A 24379-nucleotide genomic window follows, 5' to 3' on the forward strand; every position below is an offset into this window, starting at 1 on the left:
CACACAAAGTCACAGAGCCTTTCTGAAACCAGAAACCTGCAAAAAGCTCCTTTGTGAATTTTGCATAGAAAGTGTGAATCAGACTCAGATTTCCAGAAGACATGTTAAAATAACTCAGTGTACCAACCTGCCAGTCAAGCAATACGGCTATTTTATGGCACGGTTTAATCCTAACATTGAGTCGATCCGTTCCATGTAAGGCAACACATTCAGTCTTGGAACATATCAAACACCAGGACCAGTCATTGCAGCCCAGACCACCGGCTGTCTCGTTCTCTGCCCACAGTTTTATACGCCACTGCAATCCCCACCTTGCCAGTCCATTCCACTTCCCAGTAGGAGATGCATTTTAGACTCTCCTCACAAAGAACCTGGGTCCTCTTAAATCTCTCCTCATTTTCTTGTTGTGAAACCCTATTGCTAATATTGAGTATAGTTTTTGCTTCTTTGTTTTTTTCAGACAGAAGAAGCCGTCGGCCTGCTTTTTTTCCATCAAGTTTTAGATCTGCAGCATCTGACAAAAATAAAAAGAAATGGAATTATCAGTCATTGAAGAGAAAAGTGAACAAAACATCAAATAAGCTAAAGATATGTCAGGAAAATTGTTGGAAAGTAAAGGAAAGTTAGTGAAAAAATTAAGAAAGAAAAAGAAAACATGGTGAATGCTGTAATTGTCATGTTGCTGGACTAAAAGTGAAACTTCTTGTATTTCCATCTTCTATCTAATTCTCTGGCCAGTTCATTAAATCAACAGGATATCTGAGAGTCTCTGGGTTTATATATGGCTTAGACTTTGTTCTTGCAAATAATCTCTCTTAACCTGCATCAGTAACCGCAGGGTTAGAGTTTGTTACGTCTGAAAGCTAAAAGGGTTTGAAGTCACGTCTTGGTCTAAGAACAGTCTTGATTAATTTTGGATTTTTAATCCAGATTAGAAATCTTTTAGAGAAGGCTCCCAGGCCTCTAATTGATCGTTCAGTAATTCACTGTATATATAATCTATGTAGATGTTTACGGTCACTGACCTCTAGGGGCTCTCTTCATGAGAGAGCTCTGTCTTTGTATGTATTTCAGTTCTACCTGGCTGCCACAGGTGTATTGTGTTGGAGCTTGTCAGCCTCCCCATAAACAGCTTCATACCAGAGCTGTCAGATCCCTTTTTCCCTGGACCTTGATCTGCAGTGATCTTGACTGTGAGCTGACTGCTTGTGGGGATTTAAATTATTTTGATGTGCGAATATTGTGGACAATCAGGTGTCTAACTAAAATTGTGTTTCTATTCACAGTGGCAGCTGGTAGTGGTTCTCTGCCATTTTGTTTAACTGTTTTCTCCTGTTTTGTGGTTAGACAGGGAGTTCAGATTTTGTACTTTTTTCCACTTCACCTCTAGAAAGTTTATTTTTAATTTCATAGTTAAAACAGAGAGTCTTTTGTTCATTATTTTGGCCTTGGGAAGCTTAAAGCCTCCCAGTGTTTTCTACCTGTTGTGATTGAGGTTTTACCTGAACTGCAAAATAAACTATATTTTGCTCCTGACATCAATTGTTCAGATTACTGATTTCTGTGTTACACCCGGTGCCAGAATTTACCCTTATTGGTCTCGCGGAGGGGTTGTAACAGTAGACATATTCCATCATAGACATCAACATCAACATTAAATAATCTCCTGACATCATATTTTGTCTGAATTTTCTTGGGTAATACTTACCTTCAGTTCCCTGCACTTTATTTCCATATTTAATCACACACAGGGACAATTCATGGCATGTATGTTACAGATATTGTAAACTGGCATCATTATCTTTGAATTCAAACTACTTTTAAGTGAATGCATTAAAGCACAGTTTAATCTTCCACCACTATGTTTAGAACACAAATAAACCATGGAGCCTGAGAACAATACAATGATATTAATTATATTAATATATTAATTGTACTCTCATTCCATGGTTATAAACTTCAGTGTGCTAACCAACTGGTATCATGACATGTCAGCTCCAAAACACACAAAAACTCTTCCAGTATATAAGAATTTGATAGCAACAGCAGTGACATCACCAAAAGTTGGACATTTTTTAATTGTCTTGTGTTTCATTGCTAACCCACATGTGTACATCTCCATGTACGAACTTGAAGTTTTACATGTACAAATATTCTTGATGGCTTAGCTGGAGGAGTGCAGCTGATTTTCTCCTCATTGCACAAGTTCCATAGAAAATGGAGAGAGAACGAAGTTGCCTCTCATGTCTCAAGTCTCTGATGCATTTTTGGCTTCCTGAAAATCTCCAATCTGGGAGAATTTATCTAATTTTTTTTCTTCTTTTCAATCAAGCTCATGTACATGATGCCAAAAACCATCTGACTGTGCATAGAGTAGAGATTATTACATACTTGTTAAAACTGTCACAATGTTGTGACAATACAAGATGAGACACATAATCTGTGCAAAGATTTTGCTTCTCCATCTTCTGCCAGGGCTACTATTGTCATCTGACTGACTGCACTGCTGGTGTTCAAAAACAATCAGAAGGTACTAGAATTGTCAATAAACACGCTACTAAATGTGCATATGGTGAAAAATCAACTTACCTTTCCAGAAAAACTGTTTATTCACTATTCTATGCTGAACATACATGACAGGCTCTGCTGGTAGAAGAGAGCAAATGGAGAAGGTGAAGCGGGGTTGCAGGTCATATACAAGGATGATTGACATCGCTGACGCCCTCCTCCTGACTGGTCGTTTCCAGTTAGCACTGGGAGCATCGTGCTAAGGCTTGTTATCGCAATATAGTGGACATTTAAAAAATATGTAAAAAAAGTTGGGGGTATTTTAATAAAAGTTACATACTGCAGCTTTACTGCACCCACTTATTCAGGTCAGCTATGCGGCAGAAAGAAACACCTAAACCAGTGATCCTCAAAGCCAGGCCTTCAGGGCCGGTGTCCTGCAGATTTTAGATACGTTTCTGCTTCAGCACACCAGTCAAATAATTAGGTAATTAGCAGGACTCTCAACAACTTCACTGCACACTTAGATAGTAGATCAGCCACTGGACTGAGTTGTGTGGAATCAGGGACACATCAAAATGTTGAAGGTCATCGGGCCTTGAGGCCAGAATTTGAAGATCCCTGACCTGAAACATGCAAGGCAGTGGAACCTGAGGAGAAGGATTCAGAAGCTCTTATGAGGTATAAGAGCAAGTTGTCAGAACTCAGAGCTGACACTACTTTGCTTGTCATACTGTGTCTCACTTTGCACAAGATTCCCAATAAACTTGAGAGCTTTTTATTAAAACAGTGCCTGGAGGATATTGTTACAAAAGACACAAAAACATGCAGACACCCCCCCCCCCTCCCCACACACACACACACACACACACAGGGCTTTGTAGAAAATAATTATTTATTAACTATACAGTACATATTTATGTTTTCAAAGATTTTAAATTACTTCATGTTAAAATATAGTTAAAATAAATGTATTGAACTCTGAACAAGTTAAAAAATATATATTTTAACAAATTTCTTAGGTAAAAAATAAAATACATGTTTTCTCAAGGAAAGGGAATAAAAGCTAAATGCCATTTTTATCAATCAGCAAATTTGTTGTCAAAAAGAATAAAAAGGTACAATTAAAATATTATTAATTTGATCAAATAGTTTAAATAACATGCTTGTATTTGTAAAAATTGAAAATGTGCATTATAAATTTATTAATAATAAAAACATAAAAACAATAAAATCTTTTGACTGGTTTAAAGTAAAAGTACAGAACCCTGTCTATAAAATAATAACAAATCCAGCAGAAAAAATGTTTCACATAGTATAAAATATTCAATCTAAATTTACTTAGCCTTCAGAGATGCTTTAGAATCTACTTTTATTTTAGTTCTCACATCCAATTAGCCACAAACATAAAACACATTTCTTTGATCAAAGCATATTTAAAGAAGTCTTAGTTTTGTTCTCTTTGTCTGAATCATTAGATTTGTCTTTGACATGTAAAGCAATTTTGATATATTGGAGTAGCGTACAATTGGAAACTGTGGCATAAATTACTGTAATGTTAAGTATGGTCACACAGTCACAATAATTATCTACCCGATAATTATATGTTGGAGCTACTTCACATGTATTGTGGCAACTGGCATGTCATCAATGTGTACATTAAAAATTCAGACTGTGTGGTCAGGTACTTCATGCCTGTAGACCTAAACAACCTAAACACTGTACATAATATAAAACAATAAAGTCGCTATTTTAAATAGAACATCAGTATTTTCTTCTGTTCACTAACTGCTGGGACTCTTTCCGTCCATCTTGTAACCCTAATTGGGATGAAGAATGTGCATGAAGAAAAGGATTCAAGTTCAATTTTTATTATGAATTATGACACTATACTGGTGTGGTGTTTGACTCTTCTTGATTTTCTGTTTTGGAATAATTTGTTACACTTCAGTGTCTCAGAACATTAAAACAATTTACATATTAGTCAAAATGCACAAAAATCCAAGCATGAAAGTGATTGCCAGCCACCTCTGGTCCATCACACCTGAATTCACTGTCTCTCGTCTCACCTGCGGTGGTTTAATGCTACACCTACTCCCAATCAAGACATCACTTAAACAGGACCCCCTGACAAAGAAGAAACCAAAAGATAATTAAAAGCTAGGTATCATGCTGACATGCAGAGAAATTAAGAAACAAATGACAAAAAATAATTGAGAGATCTTCCAATCAGGAAAGGTTGCAAAGCCATTTTTAAAGCTTTAGGACTCTTGTGAATCTCTGAACCACGGTGAGATCCTTTACCCTCACATGGCAAAATCATGGAACAGCTGTGTGAAGTTTCCCAGCAATGGCTGGCTGAATAAAATTACCCTATCAGTGCAACAACTTGTCAAAAGTGTTTTTTCCACTGGCAATTTAAGCCTTCACTGATTAATGTGTGGTTCAGTTTTACCCCAGGAGGTGATGTTTTCCATTATCCACTTCCTCACTACTGTGGGCAGGACGTGAGCAGCAACTCAGCGATGGAGAACTTCTAGGTTCTGGTTCTGATTAACTCAGATAAACCCAGATATTTAATTTTGTCTGATATAAATTAATTGCTAGACTCTGATCAGCTGAATATTTTGCTAAACATACAAATACAATTACATCCTAGCACTTGATTTTTTTTAAATGTGCAATCTTTTGGATTTAACTAATCCAGTACCTATAGCCACATATACTTTTTTTAATCCAAAGGAAAAATGAAATTCACATCACAAGTTAATATTATGTAGTTCCAGTATTTCACACTGTCTGCACAAATCAGCAGCTTTGTCAGAAAGCTGACCACAGTTTCACCGTTTGTCTCTTATTTATTGATGATCATTCTTCAGGACAATGCTCTGCTAAATCACGCATTCTGCTGCAAAACTTAATGCAAGTTCCTGGTGATGCTTCTTTCTAAGCAGCTCTCTGATAACAGTCACCATGTATGCAGTTCACAGCTAAACTATAATAGTTTTGGGAGTTTTCAATGAAATAATTCACGAGACAATGAATGAATGTGGTCCGCTGTCAATCAAATTGTTTAGGTGCCAAACCCTAAACAATTTTTATACATAAGTATAAAAATCTGAGAACAGCCCAGGCTGAAAGATGTCGGATCTGCTGATGGAAAATTAATCTGATCGGGGCGGACTGATACTGTATTGGTTAGAGGCGACCTAGAGGAATAGCAACTAAAAAGTTTCATAACATCATTTAAAAAACTATCTCAGTTAAGGTCAGAGGCCACGCCTCTACCATCAGAAAATGACTTATTTAAAATATGCCAGCAAAACACAAGAAGAAAACCACTGGAATTTTTCCTCTCATAATAATAAACACATTCATTTATAAACTCCATTTTGTGTCTAATTGTGTTGTCTTTGACTAATATGTATTTTTAATGTTTTGAAACCCTGAAGTGTAACAAATATGCAACAAAATGAAATCAGAAAGGGGCAAACACCTTTTCATACCACTCTAAATGCTTACAGTCTTTTTAACTTGTGCACTCATAAATCTACAGGTCACACAAAGTCACAGAACCTTTCAAAACCAGAAGGCTGGAAACAGCTCTGCTGTGAATTTTGCTCTGAACGTATGAATCAAGCTTCGCTCTTCTGACGTTATATTGTAGTAACTTAGAGTTCCTCCCTCCCAGTCAAGAAACACACCTATTTTGTTGCATGTAGGGACTTTGATTTCTTTTTTTCTGTTTTTATGCAAGGCTTTGTATCCAGTCTTGGTCTTGGTTTTGGAGCAGAGCAAACTCCAGGACTTGTCATTGCTTCCCAGACCACCATCACGGTTCCAGCTTCTACCCACATCTTTATATGCCACAGCAATTCCCACCACACCTTTCCATTCCACTTCCCAGTAACAAAATTGTTTCAGGCCTTTATCACAAAATACCTGGGTCCTCCTGAATCGTTCATCACTTGTATTTCGCATTTCCAACTTCTTGACATCATTATTAGTTTCCACTCTTTTGTTGTTTTCATTCAGAACAAGCCGTCTGCTTGCTGAGTTCTTATCGAACATAAGATCTACACCATCTGAAAGTGTTCAAGAAGAAAATTAAGTAAGCTTTGTGGAAATTTAAGCATTGACAGTTTCAGAATGTGAACTGTGTTTACCATAATGAAACCATAAATTTAAATATTATATCTGCTAAATTTGGAGAATTATGAGTATTTAAGTATTTTGGGATTTCCTTATATATAAAATCATGTTATCTTAATTGCCTGTTAAATACCCTTGTGATGATAAAGTTCTAACTTTCATTTTCAGATAAACATGTTTTATCTTGTAATACAAAAATGTAAAAGTTTGGAGGAAAAACAAACAGCTCACATTTCCTCCAACCAGGTTTTAGTCGACATTGTCCTCCATGGTCGAAGCTGTGCACAGTAAGACAAGAAAGATTCATTTTATTTTGGAAAAAAATCTGAAAGTCTTTAGATAATAGTTCATTCCTACTTTTTCAAGTTATGAAAGCTTATTCTCTTATTCACCACACACTGTGTGCATTAAGTTTAATTCCAGCTCTTGGACTATAACATTTATTATTCAGCCAAGCCTAACAAGCAAGTGACAGTGAGATCCCTCAGAAATACCTGACTGCTGTTACAAAGGCTGTACTCAGACATGGTGCATCATTAAATTAAGCCAGTTTTCTTTTAATAGCACTAAGTAATATCAGATTTATTTACTCACTTCACTGTCTCAAGTTTCTTGCTTGGATCCTCAACTATTGCATTGAGAGCCCTCATGCCATTGTCTCCAGGATGATTGTAACTCAGGTCCAAGTGTTTCAGAGATGAGTTTTGATGGGACTCAATAGCTTCAGCCAGAGAAATACAGCCTTTCTCTGTCACCTGACATCCTGCCAACCTGCACAAAGACACAATTTTGGATTAAAAATAGAGCTCAGCAAAATTTGACTGTGATATAAAGTCCAGTATTTTATACTATATGTATGATATGTAGATTAATTACAAAGAATAGAAATAATTCTTTGTAATCTTGAAGGTTATGGACAAATAGTGAGCGTCCAAAATATGGTGTAATAAAACATTAGAATATATTGCAGCTTATTTTTGATAATAAATCCATTATTTCCTCATACATTGCTTCTAACATGACATTTAATAATCTTTGAATATATTTGTGTGTAAAACTCAATTATGGTTTAAATGGAAAAGGCCTGAACTTGTCTAGCACTTTATCAGTTTCATAGGATCCCAAAGTGTTTCATACCACATTTGATCATTCACACACACATTCCACTCCAGTGGTAGCGAGATACTAGATTGTAGCTACAGCTTCCCTGAAACTGTCTGACAGAGGAGAAGCCGCCATGAACCATCAGGCCGTCTGACCACCAGAAGGAAAATCAGGTGAAATGTCTTTACCACAACACAATGGGGTTCAAACTGGAAACCTACTGGTTCCAGAATAGGAACTGGTAGGTTGAGCCACCGTCACCCTTAAGGAAAAACTTTCAAATTATTTAATTTATACATGGGCTGTTGTCTCTAAACTTTAGTTTTATCATTCTCAGTACAACTACTGTTGTATTTTATTGACACTTAACACTAACAAGAATTGTTAACACATAGAATAACCTTAAGTCTTGGGACAAACCAATTTATAAACTCAAAATAGTTTCTAACTATAACACTGGTTAATATATTACTTTCATGAATAAAAACCTACTTGAGAGTCTCTAGTTTACAGTTCATATGTTTCAACCATCAGCAAGTCGCTTCACTCCAGCATCCAGTAAATCATTATGACTCATGTCCAGCACTGTGAGGTTTGAGGATGGTTTGGTCAGCACTGATGATGTCAGACCGTCACAAGATTCTTCAGAGAGCTCACACCAACTCAGTCTGTAAAAAGATCCATGAAAACAAACACGTTAAATTGACAAACCCATGTGTGATTTTCTTCTAAAACAACAAAGGATCACAGTGAAGGAACAAAATTGCAAAAGCCCAATTCTGATGTGTAATATTAATACTTTGATTACAATGAAGAAAAGTAACATGAAGCCTTTTTGAACTAGGAAACTATAGTAAACACTACTTGGAAGCAACTTAAAGATTATTTTCACATTAATATTTTGCAGCTTTTTCTTGTTGAAGAGGTGAAGATTATGATTGAGTGAGTTTGTTTCATCAAGGTTCAAACTGATGGAAGTATGGCATTTGTATGAAGATATTAATTTATGATAGCCTTAAAAGTAAATGGTAATAAATGTAAAGTAGCTGTTTTATATAAATACTTACAAAGTAGTCTCTGAGACTTTGACCACTGGCATCAATCCCAGAAGAACTTTCTCTGATTTCAGGTATTTCTTAAGATCAAACACGTCAAGGTTTTGATCTGATGTCAGCAGCACAAAGGTTAACGCTGACCACTGAGAAGCAGTGAAAGTTTCAAAAGGTTTTTCTTCTGATTTAAGATAATTTTTGATTTCCTGAACAAGGGTTTGGTCATTCAGCTCATTAAGACAGTAGAAAAGATTAAGGTTTTTCTCTGGGTCACTGTTCTCTTTGATCTTCTTCTTGATGTAATCTGCTGCTTCCTTACTAACGTCTTTGTGTTTTTCACTCTTATCAATCAGATCTTGAAGTAAATCCTGATTAGATTCCACAGAGAGACCCACTAGGAAGCGAAGGAACATGTCCCAGTCCCCATGTTCATTCTCAAAGCCATGTCCACTGCATTCTTATAAAACTCTGAGGCAATTGGGTCTGAGGATGCTGAAGTTGATTCTATGAAACACATTTTCTCCTTTGTTTTTAAATAAGTGGAAGACATGGAGAGCTGCCATGTACTCTTGAATGCTTTTATGGACAAAGCAAAACAGCTTCTGAGGGTAAAGCTCGTGATTTTCTCTTTTGATCTGAGTTAACAACCCAGAGAAAACAGCAGCTTTGGTTACATCAGTCCCACAACTGGTCAAGTCTTCTTCACTAAAGAGAAGGTTCTTCTCCTTCAGCCCTTTGAAAGCAAGTTTCCCCAAAGACAGGACTGTTTCATCATTAGTTTTATCACAGGGTGTTTCTGTTCCAGATGTTTTAACGGTTTCATAGGTTCCAGAGGTTCCAGAGGTTCCAGAGGTTCCGGAGATTTCAGAGATTTCAGAGATTTCAGAGGTTTCAGAGGTTTCAGAGTTTTCAAAGATTTCAGAGGTTTCAGAGATTTTCAAAGATTTCAGAGATTTCAGAGGTTTCAGAGATTTCAAAGATTTCAGAGGTTTCAGAGATTTCAAAGATTTCAGAGGTTTCAGAGATTTCAAAGATTTCAGAGGTTTCAGATGTTCCAGAGATTTCAGAGGTTGACTGATCTGTGTTGTATTTTACTTTTGTCTGTCTGTGCTGGAGCAAAAGGAAATGTGTGTACATGTCAGTCAGAGTTTTTGGCAGTCCATCATCTTGATTTCGTTCAACAAAGTCCTCCAAAACTTTTGATGTGATGAAACGAAAACAGGGATGTGGCACATTATGTCAAGAATTCTTGATTTCTTCACATATGACAAGATTTTTTTAGCCACTTTCTCATTGAATCGTTTCATGAAATATTTTTTCCTTTTGCTCATCATTAAATCCTCTCACTTCTGTCATTCGACCAACTTTTTCTGGAGGAATGTTGTTGGATGCTGCAGGTCGAGAAGTGATCCAGATTTGAGCTTTAGGGAGCAAATTTCCCAGGATAAGATTTGACAACAGACCATTTATCGAGGTTGGTGTTGTGACATCACTCAATTTTTTTGTTTCATTGAACTCAAGATCAAGACGACATTCATCAAAACCATCCAGAACAATCAGAATCTTGTATTTGTCATAATCAGTTATTTCAGAAGTCCTCATTGCTGGGAAGAACTGATGAATCAGATCTTCTAGACTGCATTCTTTATCTGCTCTCAGATTTAGCTCTCGGAATGGAAGTGGAAAATGAAATGAATGTTTTCTGTTGCTTTGCTCTCTGCCCAGTCAAGTATGTACTTCATTGAGGCAAATGTTTTCCCTATTCCTGCCACTCCAACGGTGAGAACAGTCTTAATGTTTTGATTACTATTTGCAGGTTTGAAGATGTTACAGTATTTAATAGATGTTTCTTCATTTGTCGTCTTGAAATTTGCATCCTGAACCTCCATGGCTTCATTCTGAGCACGCTCTCCTTCTATGATGTAGAGGTCAGTGAAAACCTCTTTGAGAAGAGCTGAGGTCTTCTGTCCATCAATCCCTTCAGACACACTGGTGAATTGATCTTTTAGTTGACTTTTGAGTTTTCTTTGACTTGTGATATCAGGCTTCTCTGAAAAAATACAATGTAAATAAACAAAAATATAGATTAAAAAGATTTGAAACAATTTTATATATTCTTTTGACAAAGACTAAAACACACGCAATAAAAGTGTGACAAATGAAAAACTAAAACTAAACTTGTGCAATTTTCTGTTTATAGGGTATTTATGTAATGTTAATGCTGAAAATCCAACCACACTGTAGATTTAAACTTAAAACTACAGATGTTGTTGTAGATCACTCAAGATATATTTGGGATAACATATTTTTGTCAAAGCAAGTTCTTGCTGTCATGGGTTGAATTAAAAATATGAGTTTCATAAACACTGCTTAAATATTTTATGGTGCAGATGGTCAGTGAATGCACCAAGAATGACTGATATGGATATTTATACCTGATATGGAAAGAGTGAATGTGTCATGTGTGAACCAATAAAAATGGATTGCAACTCAATATAACTGTATGAGAAGTTGTCATAACATTCGACTAGTAAAGCAACGTCGACTTCTGCATGAAGGAACAGCTCTGCCTTTCAGCCTCCAACCTTGAAGAAATACCAATTTAAGGTTGTTGCTCCAACTCAACAGTCAGCCGAGCTTAGAAATAGGTGCTGAAAATGACTTATTATTAACACCTAATTTTGTATCACCTTTGCAATACAAAATTATTCATGAGTATTTGTGAATGAATATGTTATGGTCTTTCAATTTTTAGTTGTGTTTAGTGATTTATTGAATGATTTGTTGAAGTGGTTTTCACTACAGGTCCACCATATCAAAGCAAAAAAAATGAAAAGAAGAAATACACAGATAATGCACTGTTTACAAATTAATGAATCCATCTTTGGAAGGACTTAATGAGCAGCGGAAAACAATATTGTCATAAGATCATATGACAAATAAAGCTGAGGAAAAAAACAATTGTTAGCAATGGCTTTTTGTGGAGTGCATACATTTCTTTCAGAATTATATTTTTTTAATCTGATTTTACTATTTTGTGGAGATAGTTTTAATCATTGTTTCTTTAAACTGTCAGACTTAGAGTGGATTTTGTGCTTTTTAAATTTGTTTTTTGTGTTTGTTTTTATCTACTTGCTCTATTTTTAATAAATGAAACTTAAGTACGAGTTTATTTTACATCTTGGAACCTGAACAATACACTATAATTTCATTGAGATTTCTTTTATATTCATAGCTCTCTGGAATGGAAAAGATTCATCCTTGAAACTTAGTTTGAAAAGTTACATGGCTAATTAGTTTATAAATCTTAATATAATTTGATGTAGTTTTTACTAAAAGTCAAAATTTTGTAATTTTACTGCTAAAAAAACAAAAGTTTAAATGTCAGAAAATACATTAAAGTTAAATCTAATTGTAAGAAATTTGTATCTGCAGATCTTACCTCGTATTTCTGTCAGTCTGTCAATGAAACCATCAGGGATTTTCTCATCAGCTGGAGGCCGAGAGGTCATCCAGATCTTGGCCTCTGGCAGCAGGTTTCCTCTGATAAGGTTTGTTAGTAACACATCGACTGATGCTGGTTGTCTGATATCAGTCAAGACATCATTGTTTTCAAAGTCTAAACAATGTTGGTATGCATGGAGTCCATCCAAAATAAATAAAATATTTAACTGGGAATAGTCAGAGATGATGATATCTTTGGTCTCCTTGTAGAAGTTATTAAGAAGCTCAAACAAACTGATGTTAATTTTTATCAAGTTGAGTTTTGAGAAGTCAATAAGAAACAAAAGTTCTGCAGGTTTTGCCTCCCCATAGAAGGCATCTTCGATCCAGCTGAAATATGATCTTTTATCATTAATATTTTTAGCCCATTCTTTTATAAATTTTTTCATGTGAAAAGATTTTCCTGTTCCAGCTTCTCCAATGGTCATCACTGTTCTACTCTTTCCTTTCACATCTTTGAAGACTTCAGAGAGTTGAACCACTTTTGTAAACTTATTTTGTTTACTTTCTCCTTCTTCAGAGCCATTTTCTCTTCTGATGACATGTTCTGTTGTTCTCTGGTTTGGATGACTGAGCTCATCTTCTTCGTCAATGATTTCTTTCAGAAATCTATTTCTCAGACGTGACTCCAACTTCTTCTGTTGTTCATATGTTTCTAATCAGACAAAGTAAAGTTGTACAATGATGTAAAATCATATAACTTTTGAATAAAAAGTTATATGATTTATAACTTTTTATAGCTAAACTGTACATTTTTATTGTACAGTTTACCTTCTGTACAATAAAAATTTACAGAAGCTAAACTGCGAATAATTGACTTAGATGTTAAATATTCTTACCGTGACAGAAAACAGTTTTGTTGATATATTCAGGAGGAATCTTATCAACTCCTTTTGGTTGAGAAATTATCCAAATATGAGCTTCAGGAAGCAGATTTCCTTTGATCAGATTCGTTAGCAGCTCATCCATTCATGCTTCTTCCTTCAAGTCTTTAACTTCTTTGTTGTTTTCAAAGTCAAGAGGAAGTTTGCATTTTTCCAGACCATCAAGAATAAAGCATATCTTTTTCTTGTCATCTTTGAAAACAGCATTTTTTTTCTTGAAGAAATCATCCAGCAGAGATTCCATGCTTTTTACTTCATCTATCTTTGTATTCAACTCAGTGAAATCAAAGGTCACTAAAGACTTTATGTGTTTGTTGGAGTTTTCTTTTGCCCAGTCAATCATGAACATTTTTGTTTGGAAAGTTTTACCAACACCAGGGACTCCTTTCATCAGAACAGTTCGCACATTATTGGACACATCAGGACGTTTGGAAGCCTGAGATTTATTGTTGGTAAATAAATCTTTGGGCGTGATTTTATTCTTTATCCCACTTTCAAACATCACTATCTCAGAGAGCTTTGGGTTACTTTTCAGTTGACCCACCTCCTCAAGAATTACTTTCTTCAGGTATTTGTCTTCTTTTCCATCTCCTATTATTGAAAAAATATGATTTGTGAATAACAGGAATAACAATAACTTTGTATTTGAAACACTGTTAAAAACAATACCTTTAGAATTATTGCATAGAAAAAAATCTGTATTTCTTCCTGACAACAAGTTAATCTCCAAACTTCTGTAACTCCCTGTGAATTGTGCAAACCCTATTTCACTCAAAATGATATATTTGGAAAATGTTCTTGCAAAGCTGGTTTACTTTACCAGCATGTTAGTGATTGTTATAGGAAGGCTATCTTTTTGGAGAAACTGCAGCAACATATGCACCAGGTATTAAAACCCACTGCTTGCTCAACTCAAATCTCTAAGAGCGACTGCATTAAGGGTGAGATATAGTTAATCTTTTAGAGTTTCACATTGAGCACACAGTGAGGCTTATGTGATTAAAAATATGTTTGTGATCTAAGAATATGCATTATGTGCATTTACATATAATACATGTTAGCTCCACTTTGTTCTGGCATGTCCTTGATTCTGTATGTGTGAGTGTAACTTGATAAAATAGAATACACTGAAAAAAATAAGTCATTGGATGAACATAAAAAAATTATGGAAAGGATTTCCACCTGATTACTTTGCTTTATTTCAGCACCATGTACTTGTGTTACTCCTATTTAAAGCAAATGTGTTAGGTCAACCTAATTTATTAAGATTATTCCAATGTAAAGCAAATGTGTTGGCTCCACTTGTTACTATGGTGATTCAATGGGTGATTCTAAATCAAACATGTTGGCTCAACGTAATATATTGTGGTTATTCTTATATAAATAAAATGAGTTGGCAAAACATAATTCATTAAGGTTGTTCTAATTTAAACCAAATATGTTGGCTTAACCAGAATTATGGTAAGGCAATGGATGATTGTAAATCAAATGAGTTGGCTCAACTCCATTCATTAAGGTTATTCAAATTCAAATGAAATGTGTTGGCTCAACATATGTTTTAAAGGTTCCTTTAACTCAGTTACTATAGCATGACCCAGTGTAGTGCAATACAGCCCGCCCAACTAATCTGCAATGTTTAGGACCAAATCATTGATGTAACTTCATTAAGATGAATGTAAATCTAGTTGAAACCACCTTATTTTACAGTGGTACCTTCACACTACCTGATTCAGTAGGTCCAACTCACTAAAAGCAAGTTAGCTCAACAAATATGCTTCATGCTAAAAGACAGCTAGTTAATCGTGTGGAAATCCTTTCCATTATTTTATGACGTTAATTCAAAGACATATTTTCAAGCGTTAATCAAGCATTTTAAGATAGCACTAGGTGAAAGTGTAGGAAGAACACTCAACAATTAGAAAAGGTACAACAAATTGTATTTTCAGAATTGTTATACATCGTTTTTTTACACAGCACAAAACACAGCTGAGTTGGACATTGAAATAAAAAAACAACTACAAAAAGGTTACAGTTTCATTTCCCAGCCAATTCTTTACAACATAAAACATGTCAGTATAGTTGCTCAACTTAGAGAACCGTAACAATATAAATCTTTTCTACTGCAGACTTTAAACACTCATTTTCCATATGAAACTTTACTCAACTTAGCGGTGAGTTTCATATTGAGAACTTGTGCTTTCTTTGATAAGTTCTTTCCATCCAATTTCATTATTATTTTCTGTATTACTTCAAAGGTATGCTTGAGTTACTGAGCAAGTTGAGTGCTGAACGCACTAAACTTGAGGGTAGCTCAAGTTTAGTGCGTAGATTAGTCCCAGCAGCATCACTATTGCAGAAGATACACTGCCCAAGCTGTTCATAACTTCCACCTCCTCCAGGACAATCCCAACATCCAGATGTGCATCGGCAGCCTCTGCACCCTCTGCTCAAATGACGATTCCGAGGACAGCCTCGGCTTTGGCCATTTCTGCGCATTCATCAACGTCCTAAGGGAGTTAGGGAAGGGTATTGGGGGAGAGACAATTCACATGTAATTAAATAAATAAATTAAGATTGACATTGATTGAGTCACTCATGGACCTTAGTTGGTGAAAGTATTTTAACAACTCTTAGGAGTTCTATTGTAAACACAAAGAGAATTTAACATACCATGTACTCCCTCACCAGCTTCTCTGGATCTTCATTTAGGTACACACAGACATTTGAGGATGCACTCTCGTCTGACCTCAGCAGTGTCTTCCTAAATATGCAGATCAAAAAACAATGAGAACAATCTCCAAACTCCAGCAGTATAGGTTCACACACTTGAAAACATAGCTGCATTCAAAGGAAGTCACAACAAAAGTGATCAGTGGCTTGCAGTCTATTTGAAAGATATTTAAAATTGTTAGTATCCCTTCATTATGCCATGACTAAAATGGAGTTTAACATCTCATTTAAACATCTAACTGAAGCTGTTAGAGGTTTAAATAAAGACATGAATATATCACCAAAGAAATATGTGAAAAGTACAGAATGGTCAACACAGTCTATATCCTTCTACTTAAATGAATATGCAAAGCATTCCATGTCTTACAAGTACATGGACAGTCTATGTGTGGGCATGGATAACGTCGCATATGCCGGTGTTTAAGTGTAAAATGTTTTAACAGGTCATATCTACGAGACAGAGAGAGACTACACTCCTTACATTTCCACATCCCCACGCAAATAAAGACAAATAAAACAGACTGGCCAAATAAATGTTTAGCTGAACTCTAGCTCTATAAGCTCTCTAACACTACATTCAGTCACTTTAGATCTGGCAAAACTTACTATTAGCCACTGAAATCTATAACTTGATAGCCGATGAGCCCCTTGACCAGTACTTACGCAGGTGGATTACAGACAGGTGATGTTCTGAAAGAGATCAGATATATTTTCAGCCATTAAAATATGCAATTCATACTGAACTGAGTTGTATCTTTTAGTACAAGTCCCTTGAATGCCTCATGAATATAACCACTGGACACTTGTATGCAAGCACATATGTGCAGAACAATGGTGAATTGAACATGGTAGAAAGCAATAGTAACAAAGGTCAAAATGAGCACAATCAATCAACACAAAAAACATCAACATTTCAAAATTAAACCAATGAACTTCAATATTGTTTCTGAGCTACAATTATTTGGGGACAACAAAGAAGAGTCCAAAAAACCCCAACATCTTTACAGCAGAGGAATATGTATTTTAAAGAAAAAAAATAGAAAGCTCAAGTCTGTAATAATGGATAATCCATTGAGAGTTTTAGCCTGACAAAATATACTAGAAATCCATAACTAACAGGTATTTTAGGAACATTTAACAAAGCTCAGAAAGCAATGCTTTCTGCAGGTTTCACCGACTGAAATGTAGGACTTTTTATTACCATAATTAATTAAGAATCTCGATGATGATAGAAAGGTACCAAAGTGTGTGTGTGTGTGTATCTACATTTACCTCCATAGTAACATTACTGAAATAGAATTAAAATAGTTAAAAATAGACTGATGTTAGATCTGTGTGTTAAAAATCCACTAAACCTCCAGGGAGCTCAGGAGGAGCAAAACTGTGACATTTCCGGGGTCCATTTGTGTCTCTGGCAGCAGCTTTGTGACCCTTACACTACATATGGCTCTGCAGAGTTTTTTCGCACAGAATGTACCTAACATGGTGCGGCGATAAATGTAAACAAAAAGCTATCTGCCTTAACCTAACCGACTTAATCTACAGAACATGAAATAATGTGACACAAGTATGGAACAAGTAGAAAATGGTGCAAATGGTAGAGAAATTTTAAGTTACATATTTTTATATGGATTTAGATGAAAATAGTTTGACTCTTACCTTCTTCAAATTAAGTAGATGCACGCCAGGAATCTCCCCTCTGCCCTTGAAAAAACCCAACAAGGTGCGAGCCAGTTATCTCGCGTGATTTTCCGTAATCTCTTGATGTCGCTGGATCCTCTTCAGCGGGAGATGAGTCTGACACAATAGCGCTTTGGAACTGACGTCACTGTGTTTTTTTTTTATTAGATTAACTTTGACAAATATTGATATTGAATAAAATAAAAAAAACATATATATATATATATGTTTAAAAAAAAAAAAATATATATATATATATATATATATATATATATATATATATATATATATATATATATATATATATATATATATATATATATATATATATATATATATATATATATATATATATATATATATATATATATATATATCTTGGCACAGCCAAGATACTGCGCAGGACCCTCAAGCTCCCAGGCCTCTGGTAGAGGCCTGGGAGCTTGAGGAATTAGATGTATTCAAGTTGAGATAACGTCATTCAATCACGTTAGTTCAGTTGAGAAAAAACCGATTGTCTCGCGTGTTCTCGCGTGATATCCCATGATCTCACTCGTTGTCGTCATGACAATATCAGTCTAACTATAATGAATCATGTTAGCTCAACATGATTCAATTTTATAAATGTGAAGTCGTGGAATATCTTGTTTATCCAACATGATTTTATCACGTTTTCGCTTCAAACCCAACATTATTGTGAAAGGTACATGATATTTTTTTGTTAATGTAATACGCCCCGACGTTCTTTTTTTTTTTGGCGGAAGATCTAGCTGACGTAATTGAATCACGTTATCTCACCTTGAATACATTTTATTCCATTTGCGAGAAAAAACCGATTGTCTCGCGTATTCTCGCGTGATATCCCGTGATTTCCCGTAATCTTGCGTGAACTTGCGTGATATCGCGTGATCTCACTCGTGGTCTTCAGCATAGGATCGGTCTGACTATAATGAATCATGTTCGCTCAACATGATTCAATTTTATAAACGTTGAAGTTGTGGAATATCTTGTTTATGCAACATGATTGTATCATGTTTTTGGCTCAAACATGCAATTATTTAGTTAACAGTACATGATATTCTTTTGTTAATGTGATAACCCCTGAGGTTCCTTTTTTACAGTGTAGTGTGGGGACACTGAAACGTCCCGGACATTTCAGGGTAACAGCAAAGTGACAAAGCACTGAAAACATGTAGAGTTGCATTTATGTAAAAATCTAAAATATATTAAAAAGAATTAATAACAACAAACAGGATGGGCAAAAACATAAAATTCTATGTAGTATAAAAGCAGTAAAATGCAGATAGCTCAAGACATTATTATGCAAAATGGTTGGAGTAAAGAAAATTCCATAACACAGTAAAATTTACAGTAAATAGATACATTTTGTACCCTAAGAATATTTAATTGGAAATACAAATTCTTTTTATCATTATCAATTTTACAAAAATATTTATTTTCCTTTTCTTTACTTTTTGCTAGATAAGCATAGTGTATGTTTTGTAAATATGATGGCAAATTACTTAATTAGTAATTAACTGCAAAGAACATATTTAATTGCATTTTTTGTTAGTCTTTTTTAGCTGTTGCAAAAGAAATAGCAATAATGTCTTCCAACATCACGTTTTCAAATTTTCTGTCAACCTTTAACATTTTTTAATACAAAAGCAAAGTGGGTCAACGATGAGCTGCCCAGGCAAACCGTGTATAAAATTATTTATGAGGCTTTAATTTGAAGGAGAAAATAACTTGGTCTACTTAGAAGCTGTTTGCTTTTCCATGATAATTATATCCTTATTTTACAAATTGCGGCAACAAAATTATTTCAATTACTTTTAATTGGTTTAATTTTAACTTATTCTTGTAATTTCTAAATAAACAGAGTAAATCAATCAATCAATCAATCAATCAATCCCATTAATTCAGACACAAATATGCCCCATAAAAAACAAAAACAGTAAAAATAAAATAATCCACTGCCATCTAAAACTAAGGCACCTGTGATACCACACACAAAAAAAACCCTCACTGAGCTTTGAACAGGATTGGTCAAAAATTATGTAAAGTCATAAAATGATGTAAAATCATATAAGTCTTGAATAAAGTAAACAAAAATGGATTGAAGCTAAATTAAGAGTAATTGACTTAGATGTTAAATATTCTTACCGTGACAGAAAACAGTTTTGTTGATATATTCAGGAGGAATCTTATCAACTCCTTTTGGTTGAGAAATTATCCAAATATGAGCTTCAGGAAGCAGATTTCCTTTGATCAGATTCGTTAGCAGCTCATCCATTGATGTTTCTTCCTTCAAGTTTTTTACTTCTTTGTTGTTTACAAAGTCAAGAGGAAGTTTGCATTTTTCCAGACCATCAAGAATGAAACATATCTTTTTCTTGTCGTCTTTGAAAACATTAACTTTTTTTGTCTTGAAGAAATCATTCAGCAGAGATTCCATGTTTTTTTCTTCATCTATCTTTGTATTCAACTCAGTGAAATCAAAGGTCACTAAAGCCTTTATGTGTTTGTTGGAGTTTCCTTCTTCCCAGTCCTTCATGAACATTTTTTTTTGGAAAGTTTTACCAACACCAGGGACTCCTTCCATCAGAACAGTTCGCACATGATTGGGCATATTAGAAGTCTGAGTTTTATTGTTGGTAAATAAATTTTTAGGTGTGATTAGGTTCTTTTTCCCAATTTCAAACATCACTGTCTCAGAAAGTTTTATGTCTTTTTTATGTCGACCCATCTTCTTTGGAATTTCTTTGTCTTCCTTGGCATCTTCTATTATTGAAAATGATCCTTTGGGATTATCTCCTGTAACTTTTAAATTAAATATATGTGAGCCACAGCAATAACCATAACATATTTGATACATTTGATTGACAACACTCTTCAGAATATATTTTTGGCAATAATCTGCTCTCATTACTCATATTTCTTCCTGGCATCCAGCTGTCATCAACATCAAGCAGTCAGAATTATGGAAACTATCTGTATTTCTTCTGGGCATCACTTTAAACTCAGCTGACAAGTGATAAGATTCATTGAGTGTCACCTGAGTAAATTATTATTAGTTTACACCATTGACACTTTTGTCTTGAAACATAAACTATTGTTAAGACCTTGCCAATACTGGTTTAAGTATCAAGATTTGAGGCTTTATAATTTAAGAGGAGAAAAAAACAACATAAACATAAAAAATGTTTGGTCTTCTTAGAAGCAATTAGATTTACTTTCCTGTGAAATTTTTTAATGTTCAAATAGAAACAACAGGAATATTTTGACAACAGCAGGTAAGACACTAATCATTACTACGTCAAACAACACTTCATTAAAATAACACCAACAAAAAAACAAGTAAAAACAAAATCTTACAATTACAAAATAAAATATGACACTGGAAGTTTAACTCTTACAAATATGTTTTCATTAGTAAACAGTTTAAAGCCAATAGAATGTTAGACTTTAAAAAATACGTATCTTTTTAAGTGCTGCTCACCTGTGTCAGCTGGTCCAGATGTTTCAGATTGGTTGTCATTCGAAACACTGCAGACAAAGACAAGATATTTAACTGTTTTGACTTATATTTATTTAAAAGGACATATGTTTACATATTATATTTAAATTAAGACTGGAAAGTAAAGTATTTTATTTGCTCTAGGGCTGAAACTTCATCACATTTATTTTAATATTTCAATGTGTCAGAAATTTTAATGCAATTTAACCTAAAATACCATATCAACGCAAAACATGTTGCAGGAAGTGCAGATGTCCCCATCCCTAATGTCAGCATTCACAGTCCATATTTGTAAAGACATATATTTTCAAAGAAGTGAAATAAATGACAAGAAGGTTCCCAAAACACTTTAAAAGTGAATGGGTGTAAAGCACTTCTAGAATCTGGATAGGTTAACCTAAATCACAGATTAAAGCAATTTAATACAATTGATGTTGAGTTCATATGTCTATTAAAAGATTTTAGCAACAAAAACAGTTTTAAATTGAAAATATTTATTTTGTCAATATATGTTTTTCAACAGACAAAATCGCAATGATGTACTTCTTATGACCAAATGCAAACCGCCATTTTTTTGGCTGGTAAAACAACTTGCTCTCATCAATACGTGTAGGCAGAGTAATAATAACAACTGTATAAAACAGCAAAATGCCTGTAAGAAGATCCTGACTAAGACCCAATTATCTTTGATGTCCCACCTTCTCCAACACCAGACAAAAGCAGAAAACTCTTGAATGAAATGAAAACAAAAAACAAAAACTGATGTGGTTGATTAATCCTAATTGGATAGACATAGGCAGCGTGATGCAACACAGGAAGGCATTTACAATCCAAAACAGTAAATCCAAAAGTCAAAAGAAAAAGAAAAAAAAACTTTTAAAATTAAAGACATTTTATAAGCAAACTTTATTTTGTATGTGAAATGAATCTTCAGCACAAAAACACCACAATATTTTTTGGTAAGCCAAAAGAAATATGAGCACCAACCCTTACAAATTTGTCGAATAAACCAGATTGTGCTTCTTTTTCAGTGCAAATTGTTTGATTTCCTACATTATTAAAAGTAATGTAGGAAATCATATGAACTCATAAAGAAAAGGACATTACTTTTGAATTGAAGCTATCTACATGGTTTTTATTTAAATTATGTCCTGATATTGTTTCCATTTTTTCTATTTTTGATCATTTCACAATGAACATTAAAATAATTTTCTAAAGTCTCAAAATCTATGAACTATCTTTTCACCAGGATTCCCTTACCAAGAAGATAAATTTTAATTAAATTAGGAAATAATAATGGCTTCAAAGAAAGGGCTTTGACCATTTATACCAAAGCATAATAAAGTGCAGACTGCAACAGTATTTCACAAATTTGGCCAATAAACCAGATTGTGATTCAGATTCTTTTTCCAGTGAAAGTTGTTTGATGCATGTTTTTCTGCTTTATTTAAAGTGATCATACAAACTCATAAAGAACAGGGCAAACCTTTTGAATTGATTTTTATTTAAATTATGTCATTTTATCTTTTCTTTTCATGATTATTTCACAATGAACATAATCCTCTTCAGATTAAAATCATTTTCAAAAGTCTCAAAAGCTATGAACTATGTTTTGAGCAGAATTAATTATATGACCATAACTATTGTATATTTTGCTGCTTTTTATTGTGTTTTACTAAAAAATACATGAATATTGCCAAAGTGTCTTACCGTTTATCTTCAGTGTCAAAGCTTACAGGTTCATCCTTGGATCTGTCACTTTTTAAACTCACTGAAGAAGAGTTTGTTGTTTGGTACCAAGGTAAGCTACAAGACAAACAGCAAAATGTTTTTTTTATGTGACAACCTCTAATGAATAAAGATCAGTTTCCCCCTTATACATTTTTACATAATGATTTACATAGGTTAAGTGCTTCTCAGTCTGAAAACATTTGAGAAACACTGACATAAGTGAATTTGGCAGTGATTTATAAAACCAACAACACAGCAAAAACAGATGGGAAAATAAGGTTCCGGCTGTAAGATCTTTGTTTCAAAAACAGCTAATTGGACAGAATTAAACAAAAAACACATTATTCAGTAACTTTGTTCTCTGTGACTATATAATCTTCAATCTGTCGATTTGTTTCTGTAAAACTTACCAACGAGATAGATTTAAATTAAATTGAGACATAATTTGTCTTCAAAGAAAAGGCCTTGACAAGTCAGTTTATCTTAAAGGAGAATAAGTGCAGACTGCAACAGACATCACCCATCAGTATTGGCCTTGTTCACCTGCTTTATTTAAAGTGTTCATACAAACTTATAAAGAACAGGGCATACCTTTTGAATTGAAGCTATCTACTTGATCTTTATTTAAATTATGTCATTTTATCTTTTCTATTTTTGATCATTTCACAATGAACATAATGCTCTTTGCATTAAAATAATTTTCAAAAGTCTCAAAGGCTATGAACTATCTTTTCACCAGAATTCACTATGTTACCATAACTGTTGTACATTTTTGCTGTTTTTTATTGTAAAAATACATGAAATATTACCAAAGTGTCTTACCGTTTATCTTCAGTGTCAAAGCTTAAAGGTTCATCCTTGGATCTGTCACTTTTTAAACAACAAACAGCAAAATTTTATTTTTTTAAGACCAGTTCTAACAAATATAATGCTTTGCTCACCCGTGAAATGCTATTATTATTTTATCTAATTAAAAATTATTGAATTAATGTAATTAAATACAACAAATAAATTAATGATAGAGTGGATAATTTTTATATTTAATCATGCAGAAAAGGATTTTTGCTTTCTGCAAAAGCAATTCATGTCTGTTTTTCTTTTATTGTGCTTGCAAATTACGAAGACCCTAAATGTTATTAATGCACACAACACTTGGTAGTAAAGAACATTCATGTATCTGAGATCATTGGAAAACTTAGGATTCACTCTTTCAGAATCTGTAAAAACTCAAATGTCAACTTGTTTTTGTCGTGGCTGTTCTCATTTTCTAAATAGCTTCAACTTTATCATTAGGATAAACAAAGAGAACAATAATAAGGATATTAAGAGACTAATATTTTTGTTTCAGGTTGTATATATTGACATGTTGTGTTATTGTCAGGGTATTTTCAAATTAGGTGATCCGTGAGCGTTTGTTAGTCGTCCTCAGTCTGAAAATTACAGCCATAAGTAAATTGGGCCGTGTTCAATAAAACCAACAATAAAACAAAAACAGCTGAGAAAGTAAAGTTCAG

At 34.1% G+C, this 24379-nt stretch overlaps 2 long non-coding RNA genes and 1 pseudogene across 3 annotated transcripts; all 3 read right to left on the reverse strand.

Moving 5' to 3' along the window:
• Window positions 1–5669: 5669 nt before the first annotated feature.
• LOC129372553 (uncharacterized) lies at window positions 5670–12328 on the reverse strand (annotated as a pseudogene).
• A 2796-nt stretch (window positions 12329–15124) lies between these two features.
• Window positions 15125–17769, reverse strand: LOC129372490 (uncharacterized). 2 transcript variants are annotated; one of them, XR_008607253.1, is made up of 4 exons: window positions 17594–17769; window positions 16598–16624; window positions 15875–15965; window positions 15125–15711 (listed from the first exon to the last, which is right to left on the reverse strand). It is a non-coding gene; the product is annotated as an uncharacterized LOC129372490 (long non-coding RNA). The 2 variants fall into 2 exon arrangements; XR_008607252.1 differs by having other exon boundaries at window positions 16541–16624.
• Window positions 17770–19788: 2019 nt separating this feature from the next.
• Window positions 19789–22935, reverse strand: LOC129372491 (uncharacterized). Its single transcript, XR_008607254.1, has 3 exons — window positions 22845–22935; window positions 21117–21163; window positions 19789–20437 (listed from the first exon to the last, which is right to left on the reverse strand). It is a non-coding gene; the product is annotated as an uncharacterized LOC129372491 (long non-coding RNA).
• Between the last annotated feature and the right edge of the window lie 1444 nt (window positions 22936–24379).

This window comes from Poeciliopsis prolifica, unplaced genomic scaffold (genome assembly GCF_027474105.1).
Source record: "Poeciliopsis prolifica strain line A6 unplaced genomic scaffold, Auburn_PproV2 SCAFFOLD029, whole genome shotgun sequence".
In the NCBI taxonomy this organism is placed as follows: Eukaryota; Metazoa; Chordata; class Actinopteri; order Cyprinodontiformes; family Poeciliidae; genus Poeciliopsis; species Poeciliopsis prolifica.